This window comes from Macaca nemestrina, chromosome 8 (assembly GCF_043159975.1).
Source record: "Macaca nemestrina isolate mMacNem1 chromosome 8, mMacNem.hap1, whole genome shotgun sequence".
Taxonomy (NCBI): domain Eukaryota; kingdom Metazoa; phylum Chordata; class Mammalia; order Primates; family Cercopithecidae; genus Macaca; species Macaca nemestrina.
Genome location: NC_092132.1, coordinates 87701373 through 87720833, shown reverse-complemented (window position 1 = coordinate 87720833; position 19461 = coordinate 87701373).

The following is a 19461-nucleotide window of genomic DNA, read 5'->3' as shown; positions in this document are numbered from 1 at the left end:
TTATTTTAGAAATTCTGCTATGATTTTTCACAAATTTCTAAGATATGGAATCAACCTAAATGTCCATCAACACACTAGTGGATAAAGAAAATGTGTGTGTGTATATATATATACCAGGGAATGCTATTTAGTTATGTAAAAAAAAAATCTGTCATTTATGGCCACATGAATAAGTAAAATAGGTCAGGTACAGAAAGACAAATACTGCATGTTCTCATTCATATGTAGGAGCTAAAAAATGTTAGAGCTCATGGAAGTAGAGAGTAGAATTGTAGTTAGTAGATAGAGCCTGGGAGCAGGGCAAGGATGAAGAGTGATTGGTTAATGGACACAGAATTATAGCTATTAATACATAGGAAGAATGAGTCTTGGTTTTCTGCAGCCTGCAGCAATGTAGGGTAAATATGGTTGACTATAATTTGTTGTATATATTCAAAAAGCTAGAAGGGAGGATTTTGAATGTTCACAACATAAAGAAATGACAAATGTTTGAGGTGATAGATATGCTAATTACCCTGATTTGGTCATTACACATTATATACACATATCAAAATATCACTCTGTGTCCCGGATATATGTATGATTATTACATGTCAACTAAAAATAAAAATAATAAAATTCGGCTAAGATAGAACCCTGGAATGTGTATTAAAAAGAAGTCTTCCCGGGTGTATCTGAGGGTGCTCAAAATGGTAGAATGCCTGTGGATATAATGTGAATAGACTTTTTGACAGTTTATTTATTATCAGCCTGTGGCCCTGGAATAAACATCCTTCTGGGACTGCCATGGTTCCCCTCTGCCATAGATTTTATATTCGACAGTACTTCGGCTGAGACGGGCTTATGCTGCTGATTTAAACCTGCCATATCTGTTGGTGATGGAGGCCATTCAAGAGCTACTAGCTGCTGCAGGAACAATAGATTATCATCACCTCTTTTCAAAGCTCAATGTTTTCCAGAAATAATTGAAGGTATTTTCTTGGAGTCTGTTGTGAGAATGGAAACCGATATGAATTATAGTGTGCTCAAATCATAATAGGTTATATTTCCTGAAGAAAGATGGGGAAAAGAAAGCATTACTGCATATGGAGAAAACCACCAACTTTTGACACTTAATTTCTTTCTTCCTGAAAAATGGCAACTCCTTCTGTTTCTAAATTACAGTATACAAAATGATAAGCAATTGCCTAGAACAAATATATTCTGAATTTCCCATCACTGCAGTTCCACAACAATCTAATAAAAATCTAAAAGAGCACAGAAGCAAACCATTAAGAGTTATGTGTGGGCCAACATCCTGGTTTCTCGTTCAACTCATCTTGAGTGCTTTTTGGCCTTCTACCAGCCATATAAGGGCTCTGATGTGGTCAGTTGGCTGAGTAGCTACTTGATTACAAGGTCTAAGAATGGATTCTGAGGCTACACGAGTTAGTTGGAGTTGGTCTGTTCTACAGTAGCCAGAGTCACAAGCCAGACTGTTCACTAGCCTTGTTGTTGAAAGGAGGTGGGTGATGATGTGATGTCAATGCAAAGCCACCCCAATAGTGTAAAATCAGGGGAGCCAGGAGGGCTCAAACCATAATGGAAGGCCATCTGCTTATATGCTTGTAAGGTCAGTGACCTACAGTTCCCAGGACCCTCTCCACCCCAGCAGCCCTCCCTTGGTCCTCCATTCTTCTTGACAAAATGCTCTTTCATCCCCTGACTCTTAATGCCTTATGTTTAGTGGTTTACCTTGGCCTCAGCATCATTTTAAGTCCCATGCCTTTTTAAGTGTCCTCAGCTCTAATCAAAACATGATTGTCTATTCATTTAATGTGGAACAAAAGCTTCACATGTTGATTCGTGACAACTAACCCGGGGATCAACTAGAGGTGAAATGAAAAGCTTTGTGTGTAACTTTTCAGGCAACTTCAACTATTAACAGAGAAAGTTCAGAGCCGAAAAGCAGGATGGGAATTGCAGGGACAGGGCCTCTAAAGGAGTTTCACTTTATGAGGATTTTAGGATTATCCTTTAGACTGGACTTCTCTGAAGTTATACCATGTAGGCAGGCACACGTTTATTCTGCATATATAAGGTCATAAGGTCAATAATGGACAACACATTTCCCTCACTACAGGCAAAAATCCGGATTCAACATGATTTTTGAAAAATTGCAGGGTTAAGCTCCAACCAATAATCTAAATTTAAACAAGTTATTTGTAAGACTGAACATATTTCCAAAAATCAAACTGCACAAAACAGGATGATCTAGAAACAAGTTTAGAAATATTACTGTGAAGGGAGAGGAGAGGGAGAGGACAAGGTACGAAGGCTTTATGTGACCAAAAGAAGGTTCAGGAAGTTCTGTTGTACCCACGGGATTTTCACCTTAGTTATGTTAAGCTAGGTGCGTTAAATGTTGTATGGAGATTTCTCCTTTGTTTCAAATTAAAATGCTTCAATCTTTGAAACTATAAATTGTGTGAGGCCATGACCAACAATGAGATATAAAGATGTGGGGCCGGGCGCGGTGGCTCACGCCTGTAATCCCAGCACTTTGGGAGGCCGAGGTGGGCAGATCATTTGATGTCAGGAGTTAGAGACCAGCCTGACCAACATGGTGAAACACCATCTCTACTAAAACTACAAAAAAAATTAGCCAGGTGTGGCTGTGTACATTTGTAGTCCTAGCTACTCAGGAGGCTGAGGCAGGAGAATCGCTTGAACTTGGGAGGTGGAGGTTGTAGTGAGCCAAGATCGTGCCACAGCACTCCAACCTGGGCAACAAGTAAGACTATGTCTCAAAAAAAAAAAAAAAAAAAAAAAAAAAAAGATATAAAGATGTAAAGAAGCTCATAAAAAGGCCTTGAACTCACAAAAGATATCATTCTCATGAATCTCATGCCCTGAGGGAAGCCAACTGCCGTGTCACGAGGACACTCAAACATCCCCATAGTGAAGCCAACACACAACTACCACCAATTTGCCAGGAATGTAGGTGAGTTATCTTGGACTTGAATCTGCCAGTCCCAGTCAAGCCTTCAGATTATTTCATCCCTGGCTTGACTACACATTTGGGAGAGATCTTGAACCAGAATTATCCAGTTTAGCAGCTCTTTAATTCCTGACACACAGACATGATAAGGCAATTAATGTTTACTGTTTCAAGTGACTAAGGGTTTTTTGTTTGTTTCCTTTCTTTTCTTTTCTTTTTTTTTTAGAGGCAGGGTCTCATTTTACAGCAGCCCAGGTTGGAGTGCAGTGGTATGATTACAGCTTGCTGTAACCTTCAACCTCTGGACCCAGGGGACCCTCCCACCTCAGCCTTCTGAGTAGCTGGTACTACAGACCCACCACATCTGGACTAAGCAAATAAGTTTTTGAAGTAATTTATATAGATGAAAAGAAAGTCTAAGAAGTATGGCTGTGGAAAGTACAGGAGTGATGGGGAGGAGGTTGACCAAAAGGTTTTTTTATTTGTTTTAGGAAAAAATTATTTATAGATTTTCAACAGAATAATTTACATTCAATAAGTATATTGATTATAAATGAATTTCATATATTTTAAAGCAACTCTTTCCAACTGTTTTTGAGATAATACACGTACTAGGAAAGAATGGAATTGTATTTTCTGAATGTGTTTTACAATTCAGAAACTTTTAGGGCTTTACTGGAATATAACTCACATACCACATCATTCACCCATGTAAAGTATACAATTCAATGGCTTTTAGTATATTAATTGAATTGCTCCACGCAGTTTTAAAACTTTTTAGCATCCCAAAATAAAACCACATATAGCCATTAGCAGTCACTGACCACTCTCAGCCTAGACCTAGGTAAATACTAATCTACTTTCTATTTGTATAAATTTGCCTAGTCTAGAATTTTCACATAAATAGAATCATACAATGTGATCTTTAGTGACTGGCTCCTTTCAATTAGCATAATGTTTCATGGTTTTCATTCCTTTTTATTGCAGAATAATATTCCAATGAGTTCACATATTACATTTTATCTATCTATTCAACAATCCATAGACTTTTATTTGAGTTGTTGCCACTTTTTGGCTATTATGAATAATGCAGCTATAAAAATGCCTGCACAGGTTTTAGTGTGGACAAATGCCTTCATTTCTCTCACGTATGTACATAGGAGTGAAATTGCTGTGTCATATGCTAACTCAATGTTTAAACTTCTGAAAAATTGCTAAACTGTTTCCAAAGTGACTGAACCACTTTACATTCCCACCAACGATAAATTAAGAATCCATTTATTCCCCCAACATTAAATAAATGCTTATTTATTTAATTAATTTACTTATTTATATTTCTACCAACAATAAATAAATTTCTCCACATCCTTGAAAATCCTTGTTATGCCACCCTAGTGGGGACTAGGGAGTGGTATTATATTGTAGTTTTGATTTGCATTTCCCTGATAACTAATGAGGTAAACATTTTTTCATGTGTTTATTGACAATTTGTATACCTTTTTTTGAAAAATTTCTATTCAGATTGTTTACCCATTTTTAAATTGGGTTATTTATCATTTTATGATGGAGTTATAGACTTAAATTTTTTTTAACTTCTGGCCCTTATTTGTATAGTGATGATAGCTTATTGGATTAAAATAGGTAGTGTGTGGACTCATATGAAGAAAGTTGGAATTTAAGGAAAGGTACTGGTACAGAGTTGTCAGAAACATGACATCAAATGGGTGGTATTCAGGAAATCGCTGTTGACTTTCTTACAATTTCAACCAAGTTATAGGAACACAAAATAAATTATATAGGTTGGGAAAGAAATCGGAGATACAGAGAGAGAGGAAATAAATGTCATTTTAAATTTTCTTACGTACTAATTACGTTACCATATTTTTCATTGGTGGGATCACATGTGGAAGAAATCATCAATTCTAAACACATTGTTGCAAGCGAAAATTATAGATTAGAAATCATTCAGAGATTCTACACCTGAGCAGACTGCTTTGTGAGGCAGAGCATGCTCCACATCCACAGTATCTAAATGAAGATGATATATTTGTCTCTTAGGTATATTAGGAGGAATCTTGTCTTTGGGAGAAGATTATTGTCTCAAAAGTCCTTCTGAATTCGAACACATGTGGCACGTACAAAGCAGTGTCTTAGTACAAATGCACAATAAATAGTTGTTAAATGAATTGAGCTATCAAAATTCTGTGTCCTTGAAATAGTATACTGTGTTCCACATTCTATTTGAAGTGTTTGTGCATAAGTTTAATGCAATTTGACTCTAGTGAACAAAATTATTTTTTGGTGTGTAACTCTTTCCCCAAGCATGTTTAATGTTAATTTAGTAAAGAAAGCACTTTGGCACCTATTGGTATGAATATGTCAATTGGGAAGAAATGAATTTTTAAAGCATTCCTTATGATAATGGAGAGATAGAAGAGGCCAGTAATACTATGCAAATGTGACTTTATTCGTATAAATCTCCACAAAGCATATTTTTAAATCCACCCTCATAGGTTAGACAAGACATGTTAGGGAATTGAGAACAGTTTAATAACTCAACTTTTTTTTCTCATTACTTTATGCTGATGAGGATTTCCAGACCTCCAGCTATATTTATAAGAGTGGAATTTGATAAATAAATTTGCACAAAGAAACAGGGATAGGTTGAATTATTTACAGATCAGTAACCATTTGTTTCTCACTACAGTATCCTCAAAAAGAAAGCTGCACAGTTATGTGATTGATTTTAACAAATTTCTGTTGTTTTCATGATGTTTAAATGAATTTAAAACAAGTCTAAGGAAGGGCGTATCTTAGAGCATTATAACTTGTGGTGTCTGCATCTTAGTTTCTAGTAAGTGCAGGCACTCATGCATGTAGGCCTATTGTGGGAAATCTTTCACAATCTAATATAAGCCATTCCAGGATGTCGTGAAATTGCAAGACCTTTTGTCAATTTCAAAAGTTTTAAAATTCATCTCAATATTCTACAAATGTTCTCCTCTGATAAATTGCACTTAATTTTTTTTTTTTTTTTTTTTTTTTTACCTTGTACAAGAATTTGCCTTGAACAACAATTATCAACTGGTTTACATTTGCCCTTGGAGGTACACATACACTTTTTACAAATTTTGTGGGCAAAGAACCAATTTTCGTATCTTCAATTTGAATAGGTATTCTTTCCTAAATTGCATCTGCCTATAGTCAACGTAAGAGGCCACTCACCTTTTCTACCTTCTCTTGCACAGTTCCCCCTTTCTTTCTTACAAAAGAGTCACATTTGTCACCCTGGACTTAACATGGTATACTGTCCCCGGGCCATAAAATCCTCTGGGTACCAAGGAACAACCCAGAATATTAGCTCCATAGAAACTTTAGTTAAGTACCTTAACTCTGATGACTTTTTCTAAGATACACCTTTCCGATGAAAGGAAAGCTTAACTTTTAAAATGCATCATTTTAACTCTTTTTGGAATGTTTTCATTTCAGATAAGTGTATATTAAAGAATGAGAGATGAGAGTCTTATTTAATAACATTACCTCTTTGATAGAGACCACTTGGCTGTAATGCGGAGGCTGTGAGGGCAAGCAAAGAGACTGTGCATGAGCAGTACTGAAGGGCAGTACCGAAGGTTCCACCAGCTCTCATGTCTAGGAGGCAAACTCCTTGCAAAGCTCTGGGATCCAGCTATCTTTATATCCACTGATCATCTGTTTATCTTGGAATTCAAATTTTGAAGTGATTTAATTGTCACAAGAATACATATCAACATATTAATTTAAATTAAAATGAGTTAGGCTTTTCGAGAGAAAGTAGGTAGGATTCATTTGATTTGTTTGACAAATCAGATTTTCTGGACAGGTGGACCTTTTTTAACTGAATAAACTGGAGCCACAATGTTTCTGTATCTTTAAAGTAAATAAAAATATATTATATATTGAGGTAATTATGGACTGGAGATTTGTGGCCTTCTCCAAATTCATATATTGAAGCCCTGCCCACCAGTGTGATGGTGTTTGGAGACGGGTGAGTCCTAGGGAGATAATAAGGATTAGATGAGATCCAAGATCAGTGGCTTATAAGAAGAGGAAGAGAGAGAGCTTTCTCTCTTTTTCCACCATATGCGGACACATAAAAAGAGCTGTCTGCAAGCAAGGAAGAGAGACCTTGCCAAGAACCAAATCTTAAGCCCCTTGATCCTGGGCTTCCAGCCTCTAGTACTGTGAAAAATAAATGTCCGTTTTTTAAGTCACACAGTCTATGATAATTTCTAACAGCTTGAGCAGACTAAGACAGGGGTTAATATTGTTTATTTTCCAGCTATTTTTGGAAAAAGTCAGTTTAAACAGGTGCCTCTAAGTCAAAAAGAGGCATAATTAGTGATGATTTGACAGGACTTGGTATAACCCTTTTGGTATAGATGCAAGGCTCAGGGAGTGAATTACTAATGACTAGTAACAAATCCTTTTTGTGTGACATGAATTCCATTTCTTTCCCTTCAGAAAATAAAAGGAAAATCTAATTGACTCATCAAATGAGACAACCATTTTAAAATAATTGGTAATCACCATAGGATTTATTTGGCATATAACCCAGGAGCTCACAAACTGAGTGACACTGTAATAATAACATTCTGTGCACTTCTCCACATATGTATTCATGCAAGAAAAATAGCTTGGGACCAGTGTAGAAGTTTTTTTTTTTTTTTTTTTTTCCCAAACAGTTTCCAGAATTGATTCTGAAGCATGTCTTGGTACACCAATAAATAATTTTTATCCACAGATATATAAGCTAGTTTTAAAAAGCACCAATTGCTACTATTATATACTAAACTCACTCTACTATTATCACTAATATTAATAATAAAATAATGGCAATGTTAATATGGAGTAAATTTAATTTTTCATTATGTATGGTCACCGGAAAAAGAAAATGAAATTATATATATATATATATATATCTGTTTTTATATATATATAAACAGATAAGAATGACAGGGTAACCAAAAAAGACTGCAGAGGAGGCAGAGCAAAATGGCCAAATAGAACCCTTCAGCAATTATTTCCCCTGTAAGAACACCAAATTGAACAATTATCCATGCAAGAAAACACCTTTATGAGAACCAAAAATTAGGTGAATAATCAGAGTACCTGGTTTTAGCTTCATATCAGTGAAAGAAACACTGAAAAGGGTAGGAAAGACAGTCTTGCATTGCCAGTGATACCTCTTTCCCATCCTCTGGCAGTGACCCCATGGTATACAGAGGGAATCTGTGTGCTTGGGGGAGACAGAGTGCAGCGACTGGGGGACTCTGCATTGGAACTCAATGCTTTCCTGTGAGACCAGAAAGCAACATGGGACAGAATTCAGCCAGCACCCATGGAGGGAGCATTTAGACCAGCTCTAGCTAGAGGAGAATTGACTATCCCAGCGGTCATAACCTAAGTTCCAGCAAGCCCTACCACCATGGGCTACAGTGCACTGGGTTTCTGAATAGACTTGAAAGGCAGTCTAGGGCACAAGGACTGCAATTCTTGGTACTGTGCCAGGGTGGAGCCAGTGGATATGGGGGACACACAGTCTAGTGAGACATCAGCTGGGGCAGCCAAGGGAATGCTTATATCACCCTGCTCCCAACCCCAGCCAGCACAGCACACAGCTTTGGGAAAGACTCCTTCCTTCTGCTCTGGGGAGAGGAGAGGGGAGAGTAAAGAGGACTCTGTCTTGAAAGGGTTGGAAAGCAGCTGAGCCATAGGATAGGGCACCAGGAAGAGTCCTGAGGCCCTCATTCCAGGTCCTATCTCCTGGGCTACATTTCTAGACACACCTTGGGTCAGAGGAACTCACTACTTTGAAGGGAAAGACCCAGTCCTGTAAAGATTCATTACCTGCTGACTAAAGTGCCCTTGGGTCTTGAATAAATATAATCAGTACCAGGCAGTACTCACTATGGGCCTTAAGTGAGACCCAGGGCCATGCCGGCTTCAAGTGTGAACCAGCACATTCCCAACTGTGATAGCCATGGGACAGACTCCCTATACTCTAGGAAAAAGACAGGGAAGAGCAAAGGGGACTTTGTGTTGCAGCTTGGGTACTAGCTCAGCCACAGTGGAGTAAAGCACTAAGCAGGCTCCTGGGGTCCCCGATTCCAGGCCTTGGTTCTTGGATAAAAATATTATACCTGCCCTGGGCCATAGGAGAGCCTACTGCCCTGAAAGGAGAGTCCTAGCCTGGTAGCATTCACTGCCAACTGACTGAAGAGTCCATAGCCCTTGCATGAACATTAGTGGTGTCCAGGCAGTACTCACCAGCCTGGCATGGTGATGGCCACTGGGAGAGACTCCTTATGATTGAGGAAAGAAGAAAGAGGAGTGGGAAAGACTTTGTCTTGTGTCTTGGGTGCCACATCAGCCACAGTAGAATAGAGTACTAAGTAGATACCCAAGTTCTGTGTCCCCAGGCTGTGGCTCCTGGACAGCATCTCTGGGCCCACCCTGGGCCAGGTAGGGAGCTTGCTACTATGAAGGGAAGAACACAAGCCTGGCTGAATTCACCACCTGCTGAGCCCTTGGGCCTTGAGTGAACATTGGTGGTAGCCAGGCATTAGTCATCACAGGCCTTGGGCAAGACCCAGTACTGTGCTGGCTTTGGGTCTGGCCCAGGATAGTCCCAGTGGTGGAGGACACAGGGGTGCTTATGTCACCCATCCCCCTGCTCCAGGTAGTTCAGTATGGAGAAACAGACTTTTGTTTTGTTTTGCGGGAGAGGGGGTACGGGGGTGGGCGGTGAAAGAAGTAAGAGAAGAGAACAAGAATCTCTGCCTGGTAATCCAGAGAATTCTTCCAGATCTTATCCAAGACCACCAAGCTGGTACCTCTGTGAGTCTGTAAGAGCCATAGTGTTACTGGGCTTGTAGTGCTCGCTAATGCAGATACAGCTGCAATGGCCAAAGCTTTAGATCACAGCACTTAATTTTCTTCAGATACTTGGAAAGCCTTACCAAGAAGGGCAGTTACAAAAAAGCCCAGACTGCAAAGACTACACTATACCTAATTATTCCATGTCCAGACATTCACTTACATCCATAAGAATCAAGACTACCCAGAAAAACATGACCTCATCAAACAAATTAAATAAGGCAGCAGTGACCAATCCCAGAGTGACAGAGATAGGTGACCTTTAAGAAAGAGAATTCAAAATAGCTGTTTTGTGGAAGTTAAGCAAAATACAAGACAATACAGAGAAGGAATTCGAATCCTATCAGATAAATTTAACAAAGTTATTAAAATAATTGTTGAAATTTCATCAGAAATTCTGGAGCTGAAAAATTCAATTGACATACTGAAGAATGCATCAGAGCCTCTAAACAACAGAATAGATCAAGCAGAAGAATGAATTGTGAGCTTGAAGACAGGCTATTTGAAAATACACGTCAGAGAAGACAAAATAAAAAAGAATAAAACAGAATGAAACACATGTATAAAATCTTGAAAATAGCTTCAAAAAGACAAATCTAAGAGTTACTGGCCTTAAAACGGAGGTTGAGACAGTGCTCAGGGTAGAAAGTTTATTCAAAGGGATAATAACAGAGAACTTCCCAGACTTAGAGAAAGATAACAATGTTCAAGAATAAGAAGATTATAGAACACCAAGCAGATTTAACCTGCCTTAAGGCATTTAATAATCAAACTCCCAAAGGTCAGGATAAAGAAAGGATCCTAAAAGCAGCAAGACAAAAGAAACAAAATAACATACAAAAGAACTCCAATACATCTGGCAGCAGAATTTTCAGTGGAAATCTTACAGGCCAGAAATCTTACATATTCAAAGAGCTAAGGGAAATAAAAAACAAACAAACAAAAAACACAAAAGAACCCACTTTTACCCTAGAACAGCATATTCAGCAAAAATATCCTTAAAACATGATGGAGAAATAAAGACTTTCTCAGACAAATAAAAGCTGAGGGATTTCCTCAGTACCAGAACCATCCTACAAGAAGAAATACTAAAGGAATTTCTTCATTCTGGAAAAAAAGGACATTAACAAGCAGTAAGAAATCATCTGAAGGTACAAAATTCACTTGTAATAGTAAATACACAGACAAACACACTTAAGTCACAGAGTATTATAATACTGTATTTGTGGTATGTAAACTACTCATATCTTGAGTAGAAAGACAAAATTATGAACCTATCAAAAATAATAGCTACAACACTTGTCGATACATACTATCATCAGCTATAAAGAGAAACAATAAAAGGTTAAAAAGTTAGGGGTAAAAAGTTAAAAAGTTATTAGTTCTCTCTTTGCTTGTTTGCTTTTGCAATCAGTATTAAGTTGTTACAAGTTTAAAATAATTCTAAGATGTTATTTGCAAGTCTCATGGTAACTTCAAATCAAAACACCTACAACAGATACACAAAATATAAGAAGAAAGAAATTAAAATGCAACCAGAGAAAATTACCTTCACAGACAGGAAGACAAGAAGGAAAGAAGGAAGGAAAAGAAGAACACAAAACAACCAGAAAACAAATAACAAATGGTAGGAGTAACTCCTTACTTATCAATAATAACATTGACTGTAAATGGAGTAAGCTGTCCAATCAAAAGATATAGAGTGGCCGAATGGAGAAAAAAACAAGGCCCAGTATTCTTTTCCCTACAAGAAACACACTTGACTTACAAAGACACACAGAGACTGAAAATAAAAGGATGGAAACAGATATTCAATGCAAATGTAAACCAAAAAAAGAGCAGGAGTGGCTATAAATATATATCAGACAAAATAGATTTCAAGTTAAAAACTATAAAAAGAGACAAAGAAGGTCACTGTATAATGATGAAGGAGCCAATTTAGCAGGAGGATATAACAATTTTAAATATATGTGTACCTGACACTGAAGCACTAAGATTATATAAAGCAAATATTATTAAAGCCCAAGAGAAAGATAGAACTCAATATGACAAAAGCTGGGGACTTCAACATCCCACTTTCAGCATTGGACAAATGATCAAGACAGAAAATCAGCAAAGAAACTTTGAATTTAATCTGCACTATAGAACAAATGAACCTACTAAATATTTACAGGACATTTTTTTTCTGATGGCTGCAGAATGTGCATTCCTCTCCTCAGCTCATAGATTATTCTCAAGGATAGACCATATGTTTGGCCACAAAAACAGTCTGAAAAAAATTCAAGAGGCCGCGTGCCGTGGCTCACGCCTGTAATCCCAACACTTTGGGAGACTGAGGTGGGCGGATCACAAAATTAGGAGATTGAGACCATCCTGGCTAACACGGTGAAACCCATCTCTACTAAAAATACGAAAAAAAACTATCCCGGCATGGTGGCGGGCGCCGGTAGTTCCAGCTACTCTGGAGGCTGAGGTAGGAGAAAGGCGGGAACCCGGGAGGTGGAGCTTGCAGTGAGCGGAGATGGCGCCCCTGCACTCCAGCCTGGGCGACAAAGCGAGACTCCCTCTCAAACAAACAAACAAACAAACAAATTTCAAGAAAATGAAATCATGTTAAGTATCTTCTCTGACCATAATGGAATAAGCTAGAAAACAATGACAGGAGGAATTTTGAAAACTATACAAACATATGAAATTAAACAATATTCTCCTAAATGACAAATGGCTTAGTGAAGAAATTAAGAAGAAAGTTTAAAAATTTTTTGGAACAAATGAAAATTAAAACACAACATATTAAAACCTGTGGGACACAGTGAAGCCATTATTCAAAGGAAAGCTTATAGCAATAAGCACCGACATCAAAAAAGCAGAAAAACTTCAGATAAAGAACCTAATGATGCATCTTAAAGAACTAGAAAAGCAAAAGCAAACCAAACCCAAAATTCGTAGAAGAAATAATAAAGATCAAAGCAGAAATAAATGAAATTGAAATTAAGAAAATGATACAAAATATCAATGAAACAAAAGTTGTTTTTTTAAAGATAAATAAAATCAACAAACCTTATTCCTTACTAAGAAAAAAAGAGAGAAGACCCAAGTCGAAAAAATCAGAGACAAAAAAGAGACATTACAATTGATATCTCAGAAATTCAGAGGATTATTAGTGGCTACTGTGAGCATGTATATGTCAATAAATTGGAAAATCTAAAAGAAATAGATAAATTTTAGACACATACAACCTACCAAGATTGAACCACGAAGGAACCTGAAACCTGAACAGACCAATATAGAGTAATGAGATCAAAACCGTAATAAAAATCTCCCAGCAAAGAAAAGCCCACTACCTGATGGTTTCCTTGCTGAATTTTACCAAACATTTAAAAGAGAACTAGTATTTGTTCTACTCAAACGATTCCAAAAATGGAGGAGGAAGGAATACTTCTAAACTTATTTTATGAGGCTGGTATCACCCTCATACCAAAACCAGACAAAGACACATCAAAAAAATAAAACTACAGGCCAATATCCCTGAGGCAAAAATCCTCAGCAAAATACTAGCAAACTGAATTCAGGAAGACATTAAAAAGATCATTCATTATGACCAAGTGGGATTTATCCCAGGGACGCAATGTTGACTCAACATATGCAAATCAATCAATTTGATACATCAAATCAACAAAATGAAAGACAAAAACTATGTAATCACTTCAATTGATGCTTAAAATGCATTTGATGAAACTCAACATCCCTTTATGGCAGAAATCCTCAAAAAACTGGGCATAGAAAAAACATATATCAGTTGGGTATAGAAGGAACATATCTCAACACAATAAAAGCCATATACAACAGACACACAGCTAGTATACTGAATGGGGAGAACTGAAAGCCTTTCCTCTAACGTCTGAAACAAGACAAGGATATCCACTTTAATCGTTGTTATTCAGTATAGTACTAGAAGTTCTAGATACAGCAGTCATTTAAGAAAAAGAAATTAAGGGTATCTAAATTGGAAAGAAAGAAGTAAAATTATTCTTATTTGCAGATGATATGATCTTATAATTGGAAAAATTTAAAGACTTCATCAAAAAAATATTAGAACTGATCAATTTAGTAAAGATCCAGGATACAGAATCAATATACAAAAATCAGTAGCATTTCCATGTGGCAACAATAAAAAATCTGAAAAAGAAGTCAAGAAAGTAATACATTCACAATAGCTACAAGTAAAATAATACACTTAGGAATAAGATTAACCAAAGAAGTGAAAGGTCTCTACAATGAAAACTATAAAACATTGATGCAAGAAATGGAAGAGGACACAAAAATGGAAAGGTATTCCATATTCACAAATTGGAAGAATCAATATTGTTAAAATGTGCATACTACTCAGTGCAATCTACAGAGTCAGTGAAATCCCTATCAAAATACCAATGATATCCTTCACAGAAATAGAAACAAAAATCTTCAAATGTATATAGAACCACAAAAGACCCAGAATAGCTGAAGCTATCCTGAGAAAAAAACTGTAAGAATCATATTACCTGACTTCAAATTATGCTACAGAGCTATAGTAAGCAAAACAGCATGGTACTTGAATGAAAACAGACATATAGACCAGTGGAACAGAATAGATAACTCAGAAATAAATCCATACATCTATGATAAACTCATTTCTGACAAAGGCACAAATAACATACATTGAGGGAAGAACAGTCTCCTCAATAAATGATGCTAGATAAACTGAATATCCTGAGGCAGAAGAGTGAAACTAGACCTCTATCTCTCACCATAGAAAAATTAAATAAAAATGGATTAAGGACTGAAATCCAAGTTTTCAAACTATGAAACTATTATTACATAAAAGAAAACGTTGGGAAAATTTTCAGAACATTGGTCTGGGCAAAGATTTCTTGAGTAATAACCCTACAGACACAGGCAACCAAAGCAAAACTGGACAAATGCGATCACATTAAGTTAAAAAGGTTCTGCACAGTAAAGGAAGCAATCAACAAAGTGAAGGGACAACCTACAAAATGGGAGATTTTTTTTTCAAACTATTCATCTGAGAAGAAATCAGTAACTAGAATACATGAGGAGCTCAATCAACTCAATAAGAAAAAATGTAATAATCTGATTAGAAAATAGGTAAAAGATCTGAATAGACCCTTCTCAAAAGCAGAAATAAAAATGGCAAACAGGCATATGTCTGGTGCTCAACATCACTGATTATTTGGGAAATGCAAATCGAAACTACAAGGAGATATTGTATTACTCCAGTTAAAATGACTTTTATCCAGAAGACAGGCAATAACAAACATTGCTGAAGATGTGGGCGGAAAAGGAATACACTGTAGGTGGCATACACTGTAGGTGGCAATGTAAATTAGTACAATGGCTATAAAGAAGAGTTTGGAGGTTTCTAAGAAAGCTAAAAGTAGAACTACTATGAGATCCAGGAATTCTCTGCTAGATATATACCCAAAAGAAAGGAAATCAGTATATTGAAGAGATTTCTTCACTCCCATGTTTATTACAGCACTATTCACAATAGCCAAGATTTGGAAGCAATCTAAGTGTCCATCAACAGATGAACAGATAAAGAAAATTTGGTATTGATACACAATGGAGTTCTATGTAGCCATAAAAAAAATGAGATTCTGTCATTTGCAAGAACATGAATGGAACTGGTCATTATGTTAAGTATATTAAGTTAAATAAATCAGGCACAAAAAGACAATCTTCACATGTTCTCATTCATTTATACTTGAGAGCACAATGGGGTGACTACAGTAAAAAAAAATGTATTGTACATTTAAAAATAACTAAAAAGGTGTAACTGGAATACTTATAACACAAAGAAGGTGATGGGTACCCCATTGACCCTGATGTCATTATTAAATTATGTATGCCTGAAGCAAAATACCTCATATGCCCCATAAATATATACCTTTATTATGTGCCCATAAGAATTAAAAACTTAAGAAAAAGACCTTCAAGCAGATTACTATCTTATAAGGGTAGAATTCTGTGGGATACATAGAATGGTAATATAAAGTCAAAGAGAAAAAGTTACAGTGTAAAACTTCCAAACACTAAAGAACTTAGTCACATATATTTTAAATGGATGATGATGGATATCCAATTACCATGGTAATTAAATCCGGTGCATACATTTAAGTGGTAATGTGAAAATTTCATTTAAAATCATCAATATTTATAATACTCAAGAAACTGCACAATCATAGATATTTAAATTTAAGATGAAGAATTTTATATGCCAACCTAAAAATATGCAATAAGATATAATTTTTCAAACTTATTTTAGGGAGTATAGAATACACAATTTTGAAGACCACTGACTTAGAATATAGGCATGCGATCCTTTTCTTTGGGTTTCAGTTGCTTCGTAGAGTGTTTGGACAGTGGTTAGAATTATTCATGTCAGGTGTTGGAAGAGTGTATGTATCACAGTGCTACAAGGTGGGCACCCTGATATCAGAGCCCTGGGTTCACATTCCAGCTCTATCACCTACAAAGCTGTGTGATAGTGGACGTGTCAGCTAACCTCTTATCCTTCCTCTCATTCAAGCAATGATGAGGTGAGGACGACCGTAGGTGATGTATGTCCAATGTTCAGGACCCACATGTCGTCCATTTAGGGTAGGTATTCAAAAGAAATGGAGCTGCTCAGAGTTTCCTATCAGAGTCGGTAAATTCGAGTTTCTACAGTGTCAACTGGTTTTCGCAGTTTTAATTTCCATGTTTCTTAGGAAACCAGATAAAATTTCTCATTGTGATTCCACTTTTTGTAAACAGTTATTTCCAAAACAAGAATAATAAAAACAAATAATGATGGAAATCATGATTTTTGTTCTTTTAACAAAGAGAACATCACCATCAACAGAGAAAGAAAACCTTGGAAAGGTGCTATAAGAGTGCTATTGCTCCCGTATAGCCTGAAATAAGGATATTAAAAAAAAATTATTTGGGCCCGGCACAGTGGCTCACGCCTGTAATCCCAGCACTTTGGGAGGCCGAGGCGGGCGGATCACGAGGTCAGGATATCCAGACCATCCTGGCTAACACGGTGAAACCCCGTCTCCAATAAAAATACAAAAAATTAGCTGGGCATGGTGTCGGGCACCTGTAGTCCCAGTTACTCGGGAGGCTGAGGCAGGAGAATGGTGTGAACCCGGGAGGCGAAACTTGCAGTGAACCGAGATCGCGTCACAGCACTTCAGCCTGGGCGACAGAGTTAGATTCCGTCTAAAATAATAATAATAATAATAATAATAATAATAATAATAATAATTTAACCCCAAATTGTCATTGCCAGTAATAAGTAGGCAGTTTATTAAAATGGATAACCAACAAATTAAAAATCTAAGTGTAGTAGAAACTAAAGTAACTTAGACAAAGGAGACATTCAAGGACAAGGAACAAGCCCTTTGCTTCTGGCAGCAAAGGACAGCCCTGATTCTCCTGATCAACACAACAACGGTGGAAAATATTTGCACAGCGCGAGAAGTACTTACCCTATGACCATCTCACCTAGAGACTGTGAACCAGACCAGTAGCCCATTCTTGACAGGGAGGGCCTGGAACATGCAACCTGCAATTCTCAGATTCCAGTAGAAGTGTTTGTAAGTAATGTGTCTCCCAACTTCATTTGGTTGGAGTGGGAAAGACAATAAAAGTAGAAGAGATTAAATTGGCCATTCCTCAGGGTCAGAAAATGAACCTTATTTGTCTTTGTTTCCAGACTTAACACTGGTGTAGGTTACTTGGGAAGTTCCTATTCACTCAATGTTTGTTGAGCTAAACTGTCTCTCTGCTGGGGAGAGGGGGAGCTAGGATAAGCCAAATCCACACTACTGTGAGAAACAGGAGAGGTTCCCTGAGCATGAAGCCAGATAATTCCTGCTTCTTCCAATGCTCCTTCCTCAGGATCTCCATTAGAGAAAATTAAATTTTAATTAGGAAATTACAATCACACTAGTTTTGATGCATTACTGGGGATACAACTGAAATTCCTTATCTATAAACCAAGTGTGAGTATCATTTAGTTACTGCCTTAGTTCATCCCAGGGTCACGTGCAAGCAGGATAACAGCATGAAAAACTTCTTGGAATCAAACATCCCTGGAGAAAGTCATGGCTCTGACACTTAATCGCTGTACTTTATTGAGTGAATTGCTTGAACGATCTGACCTCCATTTTCTCACCTGTAAATTGTGGGTAATAATAAGAATCTTGAGGATTTTATAAGGATTTTAGGTAATGCCTAATCCATAGTAGACACTTAGTGGCAGCTTAGCGTTAAATGCTTTAATGGTTTGTGATGTTATGCTAAAATGTGCAGGCTGTCTAAGGAAAAGGTTATTGGCTGTAGTCATGAATGTTCTGGGCAAATACTAATTATATTGATTTCTATATGTTGAATGGTTCTGTGAAGTCATCAAAAAGTTTAAGCTATGTGTTCACACCTTTAAAAATAATTCAGAAGATGGTTCATTCAAGTACGACCGGGTAAACCTTGCTGACAAAGCATCAATATGTTATGTTTTAATGACATCATTTTATGTTCTACTACCCAGTATTCATCACAACAGCCCATTATGCAAGAATATCACTCTGTTGGGATGCATACATCAGGGCAACAAATTTAAATAGCCTCTAATAACAGAATGTAATGATTGAAAGTTGGAGAAAGAATATTACTTGCTGATAAAAAAGAAAAACAGAAAATCAAGACAAGTGGTGAAGGATTTCATACGCCTGGCTCTCATTAGACCTGTCCCTGAGTCAGCGTGAGACTGTTGAGAGGCTACCATTTCTTCAGCCAAGACACGAGCAGACAGCTCTTCTAACCACCTGGAAATTCAGTTTATATAGTGGTTTAAATTGCTGCTCATGCCATTTTATTCTAGGTGCTAATATTCAAATATTTAACATTTTAAATGAAGAGATGGTTTTTCATTAGGTTTGGCTGGCTCTCGCTCTTGATCAAGCTAAAGTAAGCAAGAAAGACTAATGGAAATTTAGTGCAAATTTAAAGAAATACCACTTTTATTTGTGTACTTTTAAAATTATTGATTTCTTTTTTAAATAAAGCAATGGTTTCTAAAGCTGTTGACTTGGTCTATTATTTTCAGGAGGCTCTGATTAGCTTTTCCATCAACACTCAGGTATTTAGAATTCTCCAGACATTTCAGTCTCATTCTACCTGTCATCGAATAGAGGCAACTTTATCTCACATTTCGTTACATAATCTCCATATTTTTTTAGCAGTATACATTTTGCTATATTAAAACTAAACTTAGATAACTAGTAAGTGGATGGTTAAAAGTCAAGCAAATATTTTTAATTTTTTTAAAATTCCAAATGCATGCATTTGGATAATACATGCAAAAGATAGGTTCAGTCTAATTTATAGTGGCTTGGTAAAATGATAACTGATGCTTACATCACGGTATTTTCTAGAAGTATTGAAGAGAAGCCAACACACCTTTCTTTAATACTACAAGGTCAGTATATAGACCCAGTCATCGGGAGGAAAGGCAG